The sequence below is a fragment of the Ranitomeya imitator genome, chromosome 6 (genome assembly GCF_032444005.1).
Source record: "Ranitomeya imitator isolate aRanImi1 chromosome 6, aRanImi1.pri, whole genome shotgun sequence".
In the NCBI taxonomy this organism is placed as follows: domain Eukaryota; kingdom Metazoa; phylum Chordata; class Amphibia; order Anura; family Dendrobatidae; genus Ranitomeya; species Ranitomeya imitator.
Genome location: NC_091287.1, coordinates 372,816,975 through 372,830,903, shown reverse-complemented (window position 1 = coordinate 372,830,903; position 13,929 = coordinate 372,816,975). Strand labels below are relative to the sequence as shown.

Below are 13,929 nucleotides of genomic sequence, written 5' to 3'. Positions count from 1 at the left end.
TGTGTCTTGTGCATCCAGGAGGACCAAGTCCTTGTTGTCTTAGTGGTGGCGAGCTGAGAATTATGCTTCCTTCATCAGCCCTCTCCTCCCAACACAACAGAAATTTGATCAAGGTCTCCCTCATCTGATGAGTCTTCCATGCTCAGAGACAGGTCGTCCTCCACTTCTTCCTCGCCTGCTGCACCTTCCTCAACAGTTTGGCTGCTACCATGCGCCCTCATTAATCCCTCTCCCCCAGCCTCCAATGCCAGCAGCCTTGGTGCTGCCAACCTTCTTGACCTTGGAGATCCCTTCCGCATACGACTCCTCCTGTTTCTCCTCCTCCTCCTCTTGTTCCACCTCCTGACTCCGAACACTGTGTAAGGTGTGCTCCAGCATGTAAATCACCGGAATAGTCATGCTGATAATGGCATCATCAGCACTAAACATCTTCGTCGCTATTTCAAAACTGTGCAGAAGGGTGCAAAAGTCCCTGATCTGAGACCACTCCTGCAGCGTGATTTGCCCCACCTCTTGATCTCATTGGCCCAGGCTATACGTCATAACGTATTGCACCAGGGCTCGTCGGTGCTGCCACAGTCGCTGCAACATGTGCAGAGTTGAATTCCACCGTGTGGGCACATCGCATTTCAGCCGGTGAACTGGCATGCCCAACAACTTCTGTAGAGATGCAAGTCGTCGAGCTGCGGGATGCGAACAGTGGAAGTGAGCACATAGTGACCGTGCCCTCTGCAAAAGCCCATCTAGTCCAGGATAGTGGGATAAAAATTGCTGGACAACCAGGTTCAAAACATGAGCCATACAAGGCACGTGTGTGACATTGCCCAGGCGAAGGGCCGCACCCAGGTTTGCAGCATTGTCGCACACAGCCTTCCCTGGCTGCAGGTTGAGTGGAGACAACCATTGATGGAACTCGGTCTCCAGAGCTGACCACAACTCCTCAGCTGTGTGACTCTCATTTCCCAGAAATTTCAATGTAAACACTGCCTTATGCCGTTGAGCCCTGGTGACAGCATAGTGAGGAGGTGTGCAGGATTCCTTCTGCGCAGTTACAGTGCGGGTGGCATTACCAGACAGGCTTTGGGTGCAGGTGAAGGCCCGAGAGGAGGTTGAGGAGGCAGAAGCAGTGGAGGAACTTCTAGATACAGAGGATCGACGAGCAACTCATGACGACGGCAAGACTTGGACAGTAGCCCCTTCTCCTGATGTCGCCATAGTTACCCAGTGCCCAGTCACCGACTTGTAACGCCCCTGTCCATATCTACTTGTCCAAGTGTCTGTGGTGAAATGCACCCTTTCACACACAGAGTTTCTCAAGGAAGCGGTGATGTTGTGTGCGACATGCTGGTTTAGCGCAGGCACAGCTTTCTTTCAGAAGTAGTGGCGACTGGGCATCTGGTACTGGGGCACTGCGACGTACAAAAGGTCTTGAAAATCCTCTGTGTTCACCAGGTGGAAAGGCAGCATTTCTATAGCCAACAGCTTGCAGATGAAGAAATTCAACCTCTTAGCTTTGTCATGACAAGGAGGAAATGGTCGTTTACTTGTCCACATCTGAGGGACTGAGGGCTGACTGCCGTGCTTAGACGGAGTTGAGTAGGGTGTCCCCGGCAAACTGCTGGTCTGTGAGGAAGGTGCAGGCGGAGATCTTATGTTGCCTTGATCAAAATATGGTGTCGATGTCGGAGAGCGCTCAACACCAGCAGGTGTTTCCACTTGCAAATTTCCTGACGACCTCACACTGGCTGTTGCGGATAAAGAGGTGGAAGGTCTGCATCCAAAACCATGTGTGACTGCTGTCCCCACAGTCACAGAGGACGAAGAGGATGCACATGCACTTGATGGGGCAGACGGTGGTTGACCCGGCCCACTAGGCTGCATTGTAGCACAGTGAGCTTCCCACTGCAACTTATGCCTCATATCCATGTGACTGTTCATGCATGAAGTACTCAAGCTAGTGATTTTTTGGCCTCCACTGAGATTTTGTTGACAAATCTTACAGACAACATGAGTTGGGTCATCCTTTGCGATGTCAAAAAATGCCCAGGCTATGCAAGGCTTAGAGCCCGTGCGACCTGAAGAGCCACCACGACTTCTGGTCTGAGGCACAGTTGGGGTTAAGGATGCAGTTATTGATGTGCTTCCAGCATTCTGTCCCTGTCCAGGAAGGCGCACCGTTACCTCGTCGTCAGACTCTTCTCTAGCATCCTCTTCCACCTTCTCTGCTGACCTCATGGACTGGTGGACTGGGGGTTGACGGTAAGTGGGGTCTACAACCTCGTCATCATAATCCTTTGTGTTCTCACACCCGTCATCCTCAGAGCCAACCTCTTCCTGCCCTGACCGAAAAGTCAAGTTTTCGTTCCAATCAGGTATCTCAGTCTCATCATCATCTTCCTCATTGTCTCCACCAACAGGAGTTACAGTTTGGGAATGAGGGTCTACATTATGCTCGGAACCTTCTTTATCTGGGCCTTGATCCGACTCACAAAGATTCTGGGCATCAGTGCAGATCATTTCCTCATCTGGATTCACAGAGGCTCTGGAGTAGACCTCTGATTCCCAGGCTATAATATGCATAAACAGCTCTACAAACTCAACCATGTGTGTTACCCCATGCTCAGACGGGCAGCTGGAGACTTGGGAGCTGTGAGGAAGCAAGTGCTATTGGGGTGACAACTCTGAGGACTGAAGTAGTTGTGATGTTGAAGTTGACATGGAGGAGAGCCCACTTGAACGAGCACTTGATATCCATTCAATCACCTGCTGTTTTTGTGCCTCATCTGGAATTTTTGGCGATGCTTGTAGCGATGGTCGTAAGTAGGGTTGAGCGAAACGGATCGGACAAATTCAAAAATCGCCGACTTTCGGCAAAGTCGGGTTTCATGAAACCCGACTCGATCCTAGTGTGGGATCGGCCATGAGGTCGGCGATCTTCGCACCAAAGTCGCGATTCTTATGACGCATTCGGCGCGATTTTTCAGCCAATGAAGGAGTGTGGGCAGTGTGATAACATAGGTCTCGGTCCCCACCATCTTAGAGAAGGGCATGACAGTGATTGGCTTGCTTTCTGTGGTGTCACAGGGGCTATAAAGGGGCATGCACGCCGACCGCCATCTTACTTCTGCCGATCGTAGCATAGGGAGAGGTTGCCGCAGCTTCATCAGAAGAAGGGATATAGTTAGGGAGGGAAGATTAAGCCCCGAAACTGCTTGTGCTGTAGCGATTTCCACTGTCCAACACCACCATTTGTTTGCAGGGACAGTGGAGGCTATATTTTTGTGCATCAGCTCTGTAGCTTATTAGGCTGCCTTATAAGGCTCCCTGATAGCTGCATTGCTGTTTGGACACTGCTGTGCAAACCAACTGCTTTTTTAAAAGCAAAAATCCTGTTGCTACTTTCTGCACAGTTTTCTTGTTTATTTGTCCACACTTTTGTGTGCAGCAGTCCTTTTTATTGCTGTCATACTTTTCCTGTGATCACTGTAGGGAGATTGAAATTGTACTACAGTTCTTGTATTTTTTCATATATCTTCCAGCCACTTTCTGCCACTTAGATTGCGTTGTATTATACACTGGGCCTGAATTTTGGTTCAGTCTCCCCCCAAAAAAGGGAGTTTCAAATTCTCACAAAGTGGATCTACTGCAGTCCTGTTAGTTTGGTGTATGTTAGGCTACGTTCACACTAGCGTTGTGCGCCGCTGCGTCGGCGACGCAACGCACAACGCATGCAAAAACGCGGCAAAATGCACACAAAAACGCTGCATTTTGCGACGCATGTGTCGTTTTTTGCCGAAAATCGGACGCAAGAAAAATGCAACTTGTTGCGTTTTCTTGGTCCGACGCTTGCGGCAAAAAAGAAGCATGCGTCGCACAACGCAACAAACAAAAACGCATGCGTCCCCCATGTTAAACATAGGGGCGCATGACGCGTGCATCGCCGCTGCGTCGCCCGACGCTAACCCGACGCACACTAGCATAACGCTAGTGTGAACGTTACCTTAGCCAGCCACTTTCTGCCACTTAGATTGCATAGTTATATACACAGGGCCTAAGTTGTGGTTGAGTCTCCCCCCAAAAAAGGGGAGATTCAAATTGTCACAAAGTGGATATACTTCTGTCCTGTTAGTTTATCGTATATCAGCCAGCCACTTTCTGCCACTTAGATTGCATTGTTATATACAATGGGCCTAAGTTGTGGTTCAGTCTCCCCCCAAAAAAGGGGAGATTCATATTGTCACAAAGTGGATATACTTCTGTCTCGTTAGTTTATCGCATATCAGCCAGCCACTTTCTACCACTTAGATTGCATTGTTATATACACTGGACCTAAGTTGTGGTTAAGTCTCCCAAAAAAAGGGGAGATTCAATTTCTCACAAAGTGGATCTACTGCAGTCCTGTTAGTTTGGTGTATGTCAGCCAGCCACTTTCTGCCACTTAGATTGCGTTGTTATATACACAAGGCCTAAGTTGTGGTTCAGTCTCCCCAAAAAAAGGGGAAATTCAAATTGTCACAAAGTGGATATACTTCTGTCCTGTTAGTTTGTAGTATATCAGTGAGCCACTTTCATAAACTTACATTGTGTTGTTTTTTGCACAGGGCCTGATTTTTTGTTCAGTCTCCCAAAAAAAGGGAGATTTAAAATCTCAGCACGTTTATATACACCTTCTACCTTGTTTTACAGTACCATATAACGGTTGTTACTTTGGTTAGATTTTCCAAAAAATGAGGAAGTCAGGTGGAAGAGGCCGTGGGCGGTGGTTGCCAGCTGGTACTGATGGTGGTGGTGGTGCATCTGGTGGTAGTGGCAAAAGCACAATAGCACCTAAGGCTGGAGGTGTTGAGCCAGCGTCATTGTCTGGCTACACAAGGCCTCGAAGGCTCCCTTATCTGGTGGTAGGAAAATGGCTTTTAAAGTTGGAGCAGCAGGAAAAAGTTTTGGCTTTCCTTGCTGACTCAGCCTCTAGCTCTTTCGCTTCCTCTTTAGAAAGTTCCAAATATAAAAGCAGCGAGTCGTCAGTGGATGCTCCCGGTCAGGAACAAGACATTTCCTTGTGTCCTTCACCCAAACCAAAAGTGAAGGATGCATCAGGCGACACTACAGGTTACTCCATGGAGCTCTTTGTACATACCGTGCCTGGGTTAGAACGGGAAATTGTGAACTGCCCATTACAAGAAGAATCAACATGGAGTGCACTGATGCACAGCCATAGATAGATTATAATGCTGTTCCATTGACTCAGATCACTACATTGCCCTTACAGTGTTCTGAGCCAGAATCTGACCCTGATGAGACTATGGTGCCCTGTCCCGAACGCTATAGCACCTTACACGGTGTCACAGAGGAAGTTGAACATGACATTGAAGAGGAGGTGATAGACGACCCAGTTGTTGACCCAGATTGGCAGACATTGGGGGAAGAGGGTGCCGCTGCCAGTAGCTCTGAAGCGGAGGAGGATGATCTGCAGCAGCCATCTACATCGCAACAGCTGTCATCTGGCAGGCCCGTATCAGGCCAAAAACGTTGGTCAAAACCAAAAACAGTTTTAGGACAGCGTGGCCATCCAGTGAAAGTAACACAGCGTGCAATACCTGAAAAGGTATTACATAGTAGGAAGGGTGCAGTGTGGCAATTTTTTAACCAAGATCCGAATGATCAGTCAAAAGTTATCCGTAAGAAATACTCAAAGACCTTTAGCAGAGGGAAGAATCTTCAAAATTTAAATACAACATGCATGCTTAGACATTTAACCAGCATGTACTTGCAAGCCTGGACTAACTACCAAACGTCCCATACCGTTGGTGCACCTGCTCAGAATGAAGGTAGTCAGCAACGCTACATTGCTTCCCTAACTGTAAGCCCACCGGTTAGGACACCACCAGCAGCAAATGTGGAGGTATCGTTGCAAGGCCAAAGCAGTCAGGGAATCACAAGGTTCTTGGTAGGAAACACTGTATGTAGGCCAACATCGAGAATACCAACCCTCTCTCAATCCGCCATGTTCACCACCACCACCATCGCTAGTTCCACCATATGCACCTCTCCAGTCCAGCTCACTCTACAAGAGACTCTCATTAGGAAACGAAAGTACTCATCCTCTCATCCGCGTACACAGAGTTTGAATGCCCACATTGCTAGATTAATCTTGTTAGAGATGATGCCCTACCGGTTGGTTGAAAGAAAAGCTTTGAAAGCCCTGATGGCCTACGCAGTACCACGCTATGACCTACCCAGTCGACTCTTCTTTGCGAGAAAAGCCATCCCAGCCTTCCACCAGCATGCCAAAGACCGCATTGTCCATGCATTGAGGCAATCAGTCAGTAGAAAGGTGCACCTCACAACAGATGCATTGACCAGTAGGCATGGCCAGGGACGTTAGGTGTCCATCATGGCACACTGGGTTAATGTGGTGGATGCAGGGTCCACAGGGGATAGCCATAGTGGGACAGTTCTACCTTGCCCACGGTCTAGGAAACAGTTGGCTGTAGGCATTCACCACCCCTCCTCCTCCTCCTCCAGAAGCGAAAGCTCATCCACAGAGTGCAGTCGCACGACCACTCCATCCGCAGCTGCCAGTGTTGCACACGAGATGTCCCATTATCTAACAGCTAGTGGTAAGCGTCAGCAGGCTGTTAGAAATGAAGTGTTTGGGCGACAACAGATACACCGCGGAAGTACTGGCCGAGTACTTGCAGCAACAAGCTCAGTCATAGCTGGGCAGTGTACATCTTGAGGCAGGCAAGGTAGTCAGTGATAACGGAAGGAATTTTATGGCTGCCATAGCCCTTTCAGAACTTAAACACATAGCTTGCCTGGCTCACACCTTGAACCTGGTGGTGCAGTGCTTCCTCAAAAATTATCCGGAGTTACCAGCCCTGCTCCTGAAGGTGCGAAGACTTTCATCACACATCCGCCGGTCGGCCGTACACTCCAGCCGTATGCTGAACCATCAGCGATCGCTGACTCTTCCCCAGCACCGCCTAATAATCGACTTTGCAGCAAGGTGGAACTCCACACTGCACATGGTTCAGAGGCTATGCGAACAGAGGCGTGCTGTAATTAATTTGTGGGAGGATGTATGTTTATGGTTTTATTCTGCTCATTTTTCTCTGACGAGGGGTCTTTGTATAGGGAGTTCATTTTGACCACTTCACCCCTCCCCCGGTACACCGCCCTTCCCATTTTTTCTTTTTTTTACTGTATTGTTGTTTTTGTCTGTTCCAATATCTGAACGATATTTCCTTGAGATACATGATTCGGACTTTGTAACCTAACTACTCTTACCTGAACTCTTTGCTAACATAACCAGAGCTGTGGACACCTCCGGTAATTAATCTGTAAGCGCGGTACACCTGAAATGTTACAATTTATGCCATTCAACATTATGTACCCATATGACTCAGATTCATGTGTCCTGTATTCTTGTTTATGTGTTTTGAAAAGTTGAAAATAAAAAATTTAAAAAAAATAAAATAAAATTTGTGGGAGGATACACATACACAGGCAGGCAGTTGGATGGCAGGCATGAAGTTGTCTGGTGTGGTGTGCTCGAAGCTCCAAGACCTCTGTCAAGTCCTTCAGTGTTTTGAGGAATGCACACGGCTGGTGAGTGCAGATGACGCCATCATAAGCATGAGCATCCCACTAATGTGTCTGCTGATGCAAAGTTTGACGCATATTAAGGAGCTGGCGTCTGCAGCCGAGGAGGAGGGAAGCCTTGATGACAGTCAGCCATTGTCTGCTCAGGGAACTCTCCTGGATGAGGTGGCGGACGAAGAGGAGGAGGAGGAGGATGGGGATGAATATTTATGGGAGGAGGATGCTTCTCAGGGGGCAATAGAAACTAGTTGCAAGGTCAAGTACAGGGTTTTTGCGGGACACAAGTGATGTTGATTTGCAAGAAAGTGCTCCTCCACCCAGCACAAGCAGTGAATTGACACCTGGAACATTGGCCCACATGGCTGAGTATGCCTTGCGTATCCTAAAAAGGGACCCCGGCATTATCAAAATGATGACCGATGACGATTACTGGTTGGCCTACCTCTGGATCCACGATATAAAGGAAAATTACAAAATATCATGTCACATGAGAACCTTGAGCAAATATTGGTTACCAACCAAGCAACGCTTGTAGACAGTTTGGTTCAGGCATTCCCAGCACACTGCAGCGGTGATGGTTCTCAAACGAGCCGTAGGGGGCAACATGGCAGAGGTGTTAGAGGTGCACAAATCCGAAGTGGCGTTGGACAGAGGGATTTTATGACCAGGTTGTGGAGTGATTTCGCAAAGACTGCTGACACGACAGTTAGTGCTGCATCGATTCAAAGTCACAGGAGACAGCATTTGTCCAGTATGGTTACAAACTACTTTTCCTCCCTTATCGATGTTCTCCCTCACAGGTCATTCCCCTTTGATTACTGGGCATCTAAAATAGACACCTGGCCTGAATTGACAGAATATGCATTACAGGAGCTCGCTTGCCCTGCTTCTATTGTGCTATCAGAAAGCGTCTTCAGTGCTGCTGGTTCAATACTGACCGAAAAAAGGACATGTCTGGCTACCTAGAATGTTGATGATCTGACCTTCATTAAAATGAATTGTCCTCCACAGAACAAAGCTATGCCGCCTGTTTAGTCCTGTTACCACTTTTGAACTGCATTTAGCCTACTTTTTTATTTGGGGCCTACTAACTGTGTCTGTGCCACTCATTACAATTGTCCTCCACTGAACAAAGCTGTGCCGCCTGTTTAGTCCTGTTACCAATTTTGAAATGCATTTAGCCTACTTTTGTATTTGGGCCTATATCTGTGTTTCCTCCTCATCCTGCCCATTGCCCAGCCACTGCTAGATGAGTCTGCTGGTACATTGACCCAGACCACTACATTCCCATTGCATTCTACACAGCCTGAATCTGACCCTGCTGAAAGTCATGTTCCACTTCCTGCATACTATACCACCTTACACTGAGACAAAGAGGAAGGTGCAGATGAAAGTGTAGGTTCCTTCATTAGGTTGGGTGCATACTCATTGGCACTGTCACAGGGCCCCTCATAGTACACAAAAGTGTCTCTGGCAGTGGAAGCGCCACCCGCCGTCAAACACACCGCCGTACTATGAGGGGCCCTGTGCCAGTGCTAACTAACTAGTGGGCCCCCCTGCTTTCTCAGGATCACAGCACTTGCAAAGTTGAAATACTTTCCTCTTCCTGCACCACCGCCGTGACGTATTCCATGTTTCCTGGGCCCACAAAAATCTTGAGCCAGCCCTTCCCCCCACAACTTTAGCCAAATGACCCCCTGTTTTCAATGCCTAACTATTATTATGAAGTAAATTAAGATTGACAAGCTTAAGAAATAAGAATTGATGTTTTTGGTTTTAAAATGGGCACTGTACTGTAGGTGTTTTCCTGTCCTCCACACACTGCCGTCTTTGATTCCCCATTGACTTGCATTGGGTTTCGTGTTTCGGTTGGCCCCTGACTTTTCGCAATAATCAGCCATTTTCATCCGATCCGACTTTTGACAAAGTCGGGTTTCGCGAAGCCCGACTTGATCCTAAAAAAGTGAAAGTTGCTCAACTCTAGTCGGAAAAAAAGGGATCATATCAGATTGTCCACGAAAAGAAGTAGACATCTTACTTAGGCTGGATGATGGTCTTTCTTCTGCAGATGTTACTGTTGCTGTACCACCTACCCCACGGACACAACCTTTTTTTCCCTTTCCAAAACACGCCTATTCCCCTTTCAACCAGCAGCAGGCCTTTTGCTACTCATTTTAGTGCCTAACTAATTGGCAACTCTGTATGTGAAGTTGTTGGCACAACAACCGATGGATGAAAACCGAGCAGAACTGTGTGGCCAAACTGTGGTTCTACGCCCAAAACTAATAACTGGATTAGATGCAGTGAAAATTGAGATACACATGCGGTATAGTCTGTTTCACAGGCGGGCTACTTTGCTGACGTGCAGACACTGCTCCTAGGCCCTAAACTTTTAACTGGATTAGATGCAGTAAAAATAGAGATACACAGGCGGTGTAGTTAGTTTCACAGGCGGGCTACTCTGCTGACGTGCAGACACTGATCCTAGGCCCCAAACTATTAACTGGATTAGATGCAGGGAAAATAGAGATACACAGGTGGTATAGTTAGTTTCACAGGTGGGCTACTCTTCTGACATGCAGACACTGCTCCTAGGCCCAAATCTAATACTGGATTAGATGCTGTGAAAATTGAGATACACAGGCGGTGTAGTTGGTTTCACAGGCGGGCTACTCTGCTGACTTGCAGACACTGCTCCTAGGCCCTAAACTATTAACTGGATAATCTGGATTAGATGCAGTAAAAATAGAGATACACAGGCGGTGTAGTTAGTTTCACAGGCGGACTACTCTGCTGACGTGCAGACACTGCTCCTAGCCCTAAACTATTAACTGGATTAGATGCAGTGAAAATAGAGATACACAGGCGGTGTAGTTAGTTTCACAGGCGGGCTACTCTGCTGACGTGCAGACACTGCTCCTAGGCCCAAAACTATTAACTGGGTTAGATGGCTAAACATTGAGATACACAGGCGGTGTAGCTAGCTTCACAGGCGGGCTGCTCAGATGACTATCAGACAATGCTACTAGCCCAAAATGATTGGCTGAGCTAGATTACACTAAATGCTGTGACAAACACTTGCACAGCACTGGCAGAGACCTGCCTGGCAAACAGTGATATGAACTGCTGTAACCTACCTTGAAAAGGGCTGATATTACAACTAGTCCCAACTCCTCCCGACTCCCTAAACCTTTCTCTCTGACAATTCACTCCAAAAAAACACTCTTCATCTGTATAGCACCCACAGCAGCAGCGGTGCCATCTAACACTAAGCTGCAGCATTGAGGAAATGGTGGCGACGGGGCAAATGGCTGGTTCTTATAGGGCAAGGAGGACATATGACATACACAGCCAATGACACATGCCCTTGCATGTGTGCATCACATGCACATTGCTGTGTGTGTGCGCACTGCTGATAGGCTGAGAGACTGCACCGCCCCACTGTAAATGCAGGAAAGAAAAAAAAATGGAGATCGGCGTTATTTCAGCACAGATCTATCCCCCGCCCACTATACAATGAAACAGTCTATTAACAATGATAAACAGTTTTAATGTGCAAATCAAGCTAGGCTTTTGGTGACTGAACAGTTATCGAACAGAAACTCGAACAGCCAAATTTTAAGCAAATTGTTCGGGTTCGACGAAAGACTCAAACACCGCCCAAAAAAGGTTGAATTTGAAATTGGTGAACAGTTCGACTCGAACACCGCTCATCTCTAACCATAGCCCAAACTGTGATCCAATGGTGTATCTACCCCTCTTTCCATATGGTGAACACAGATGGCAACCTGGAATACGGAAGCAAGGGAGAACTGCAAAAAGGAAAAGTCATGAAATGGAGGAAGGTGACGATGAAGAACAGGAAGATATCAGTCATGATACAGGGGAATAAGAAAAAAAAAGAAATGTGTCGATGAGGGAATTCTATGCGTACTGCCTTTAGGATCGACAATCCTTCAACCCGCTGTTACATTCTGGCAAGCTGACACAACAACTCGTACATAATTGATGCCTACGTAAAGGTTGAAGCACAGTGACTGGACTGGAACTGACAAAACCAAAAGAAACTCAGAGTAGAATTATATGTCGAGCTTATGGATTATATCAACAGTAGGGCTGAACAACAAGATCTGAGACCCGGACGCATCGTCATACTTCCCTCATCTTTTATCGGTGGAAAACGTGCCATGACACAGAATTACTAAGATGCGATGACTGTGGTAGCAAAATTTGGAAAGCCGGATTTATTTGTTACGTTCACTTGCAACCCAAACTGGGAAGAAATTTAGTCCGGCCTTTTACAACATGAAACAGCAAAAGACCGCCCAGATTTGGTATCTACCATATTCCACTTAAAGCTACAAGAGTTACTAAACGACTTGAATTCAAAAAAAGGTGGAGTGATGGGACAAGTAACGGCATACACCTACGTCATTGAATTTTAAAAAAAGGTATTACGTACATTCATCTGAATGTTCGTAATAGTAATGTTAAGAATGGAATGATTAATAATGCACATTTAATACATCCTTTCATTGTTTCACGTCTTCCTCATTGCCATATGCTCTTAATTCTGGACGACGAACACAAGTTTCGAGAAGCTATCTATTGTGACAATGCTGTTTGTGCAGAAATTCCTGACCTGGATATTAACAAGCAGCTTTATGATGTTGTCACCAGCTGCATGATTCATGGGCCCTGTGGAGAACACAATAGAAATTCACCATATATGGAAGATGTAAAAGGAATCCAGACATGTTCCAAAAGGTTTCCCAAAGACTTCAGCAAAGAAACAAATATTAATGTGGATGGTTATCCAGTACACTGCAGACGAAAAGATGGCATTAAACTCAAGATTAGGGATGTGGAAGTTGTCAGCCATACAACCCCTACCTCTCTCAGAAATACAGCACACACATAAATGTGGAAATCTGCTCTACCATCCAGACCGTCAAATATATTTTCAAGTACGTGTACAAAGGACATGATGCAGGCATTGTTCAAGTGAATGAAGTCAGCAACACCAGCACCTACCACTGGGAAGAGATTAAGACTTACATCGACACACGATATTTGGCGTTGCCTGAAGCAATGTGGCGGCTGCAAATATTTGAGATGTCTGCATGTTCCCATGCTGTAGAAAGACTTCCGGTACACCTACCTTTCCTACAATCAGTTTACTTTAATGATGGAAGAGAGCAGCTCTCTGCGGAAAAAGCTCAGCATGATGGCACAAAACTTACGAAATGGTTCATTCTAAACCAAACTGATCCATCAGCACATATTTATATTGTGAAATATCCTACCATTATGTCTGGACAAATAAGTTTTGGAAGACAAGAAAAAGAGGTGCTGACTAGAGTTGAGCGACCGTGACCTTTTTAAAGTCGAGCCGGGTTTCGCGAAACCCGACTATCTCAAAAGTCGGGTCGAGTGAAATCGGCCGATTATGACGTAAAGTCGGGATCGACCGAAACACGAAACCCAATGCAAGTCAATGGGGCAGCATAGTCGGCAGTGAGTGGGGGCCAGGAAAACACCTAGAGTGCCCATTTTAATGTCAAAACCATCCATTCTTCTTAATGAAGCTTGTCAAGCGTAATTTACCTTATAATAATTGGAAGGCATTTGAAATTGGGGGTCATTTGGCTAAAGTTGTGGTGGGTAGGGCTGGTTCAAGTAATTAGTGGGCCCAGGAAATCTGGACCACGTCACGGCAGTGGAGCAGGGAGAGGTAAGTATTTCAACTTTGCAAGTGCTGTGAACCTGAGCAAGCAGGGGGGGCCCACTCGTTGGCATTGGCACTGGCACAGGGCCCCTCAAAGTACAGCGGTGTGTTTGCACGGCGGGGGCGCCTCCCACCGGCAGCAACACTTTTGCGTACTATGAGAGGCCCTGTGCCAGTGACGTCGCCAACTAGTATTCCTCCCCCCACCTGATGAAGGAACCTGCACTTTCATCTGCACCTTCCTCTTTGTCCCCGTGTAAGGTGGTATGGTATGCGGGAAGAGCAACCTGACTTTCAGCAGGGTCACAATGTTGTTGTGTAGCGTGCACGGGGAATGTTGCGTTATGGGTCAATGTACCAGCAGACTCATCTATCACTGGCTGGGCAATGGGCAGGATGAGGAGGAAACACAGATATAGGCCCAAAGAATAAAGTTGGCTAAATGCAGTTCAAAATTGGTAACACAGGAATAACCAGGGGGCATTGCAGTGGAGGACAACTGGAATGAGAGGCTGACACAGAGAGTAGGCCCAAATCAGTAAGTAGTCGAAATGCAGTTCAAAATTGGCAACCGTAGTAAACAGGCGGCACAGCTTTGT

At 47.0% G+C, this 13,929-nt stretch overlaps 1 pseudogene; it reads left to right on the top strand.

Annotated features, from left to right (window-relative positions):
• Positions 1-11,696: 11,696 nt before the first annotated feature.
• On the top strand, positions 11,697-12,978 carry LOC138643387 (uncharacterized; annotated as a pseudogene).
• Positions 12,979-13,929: the final 951 nt, after the last annotated feature.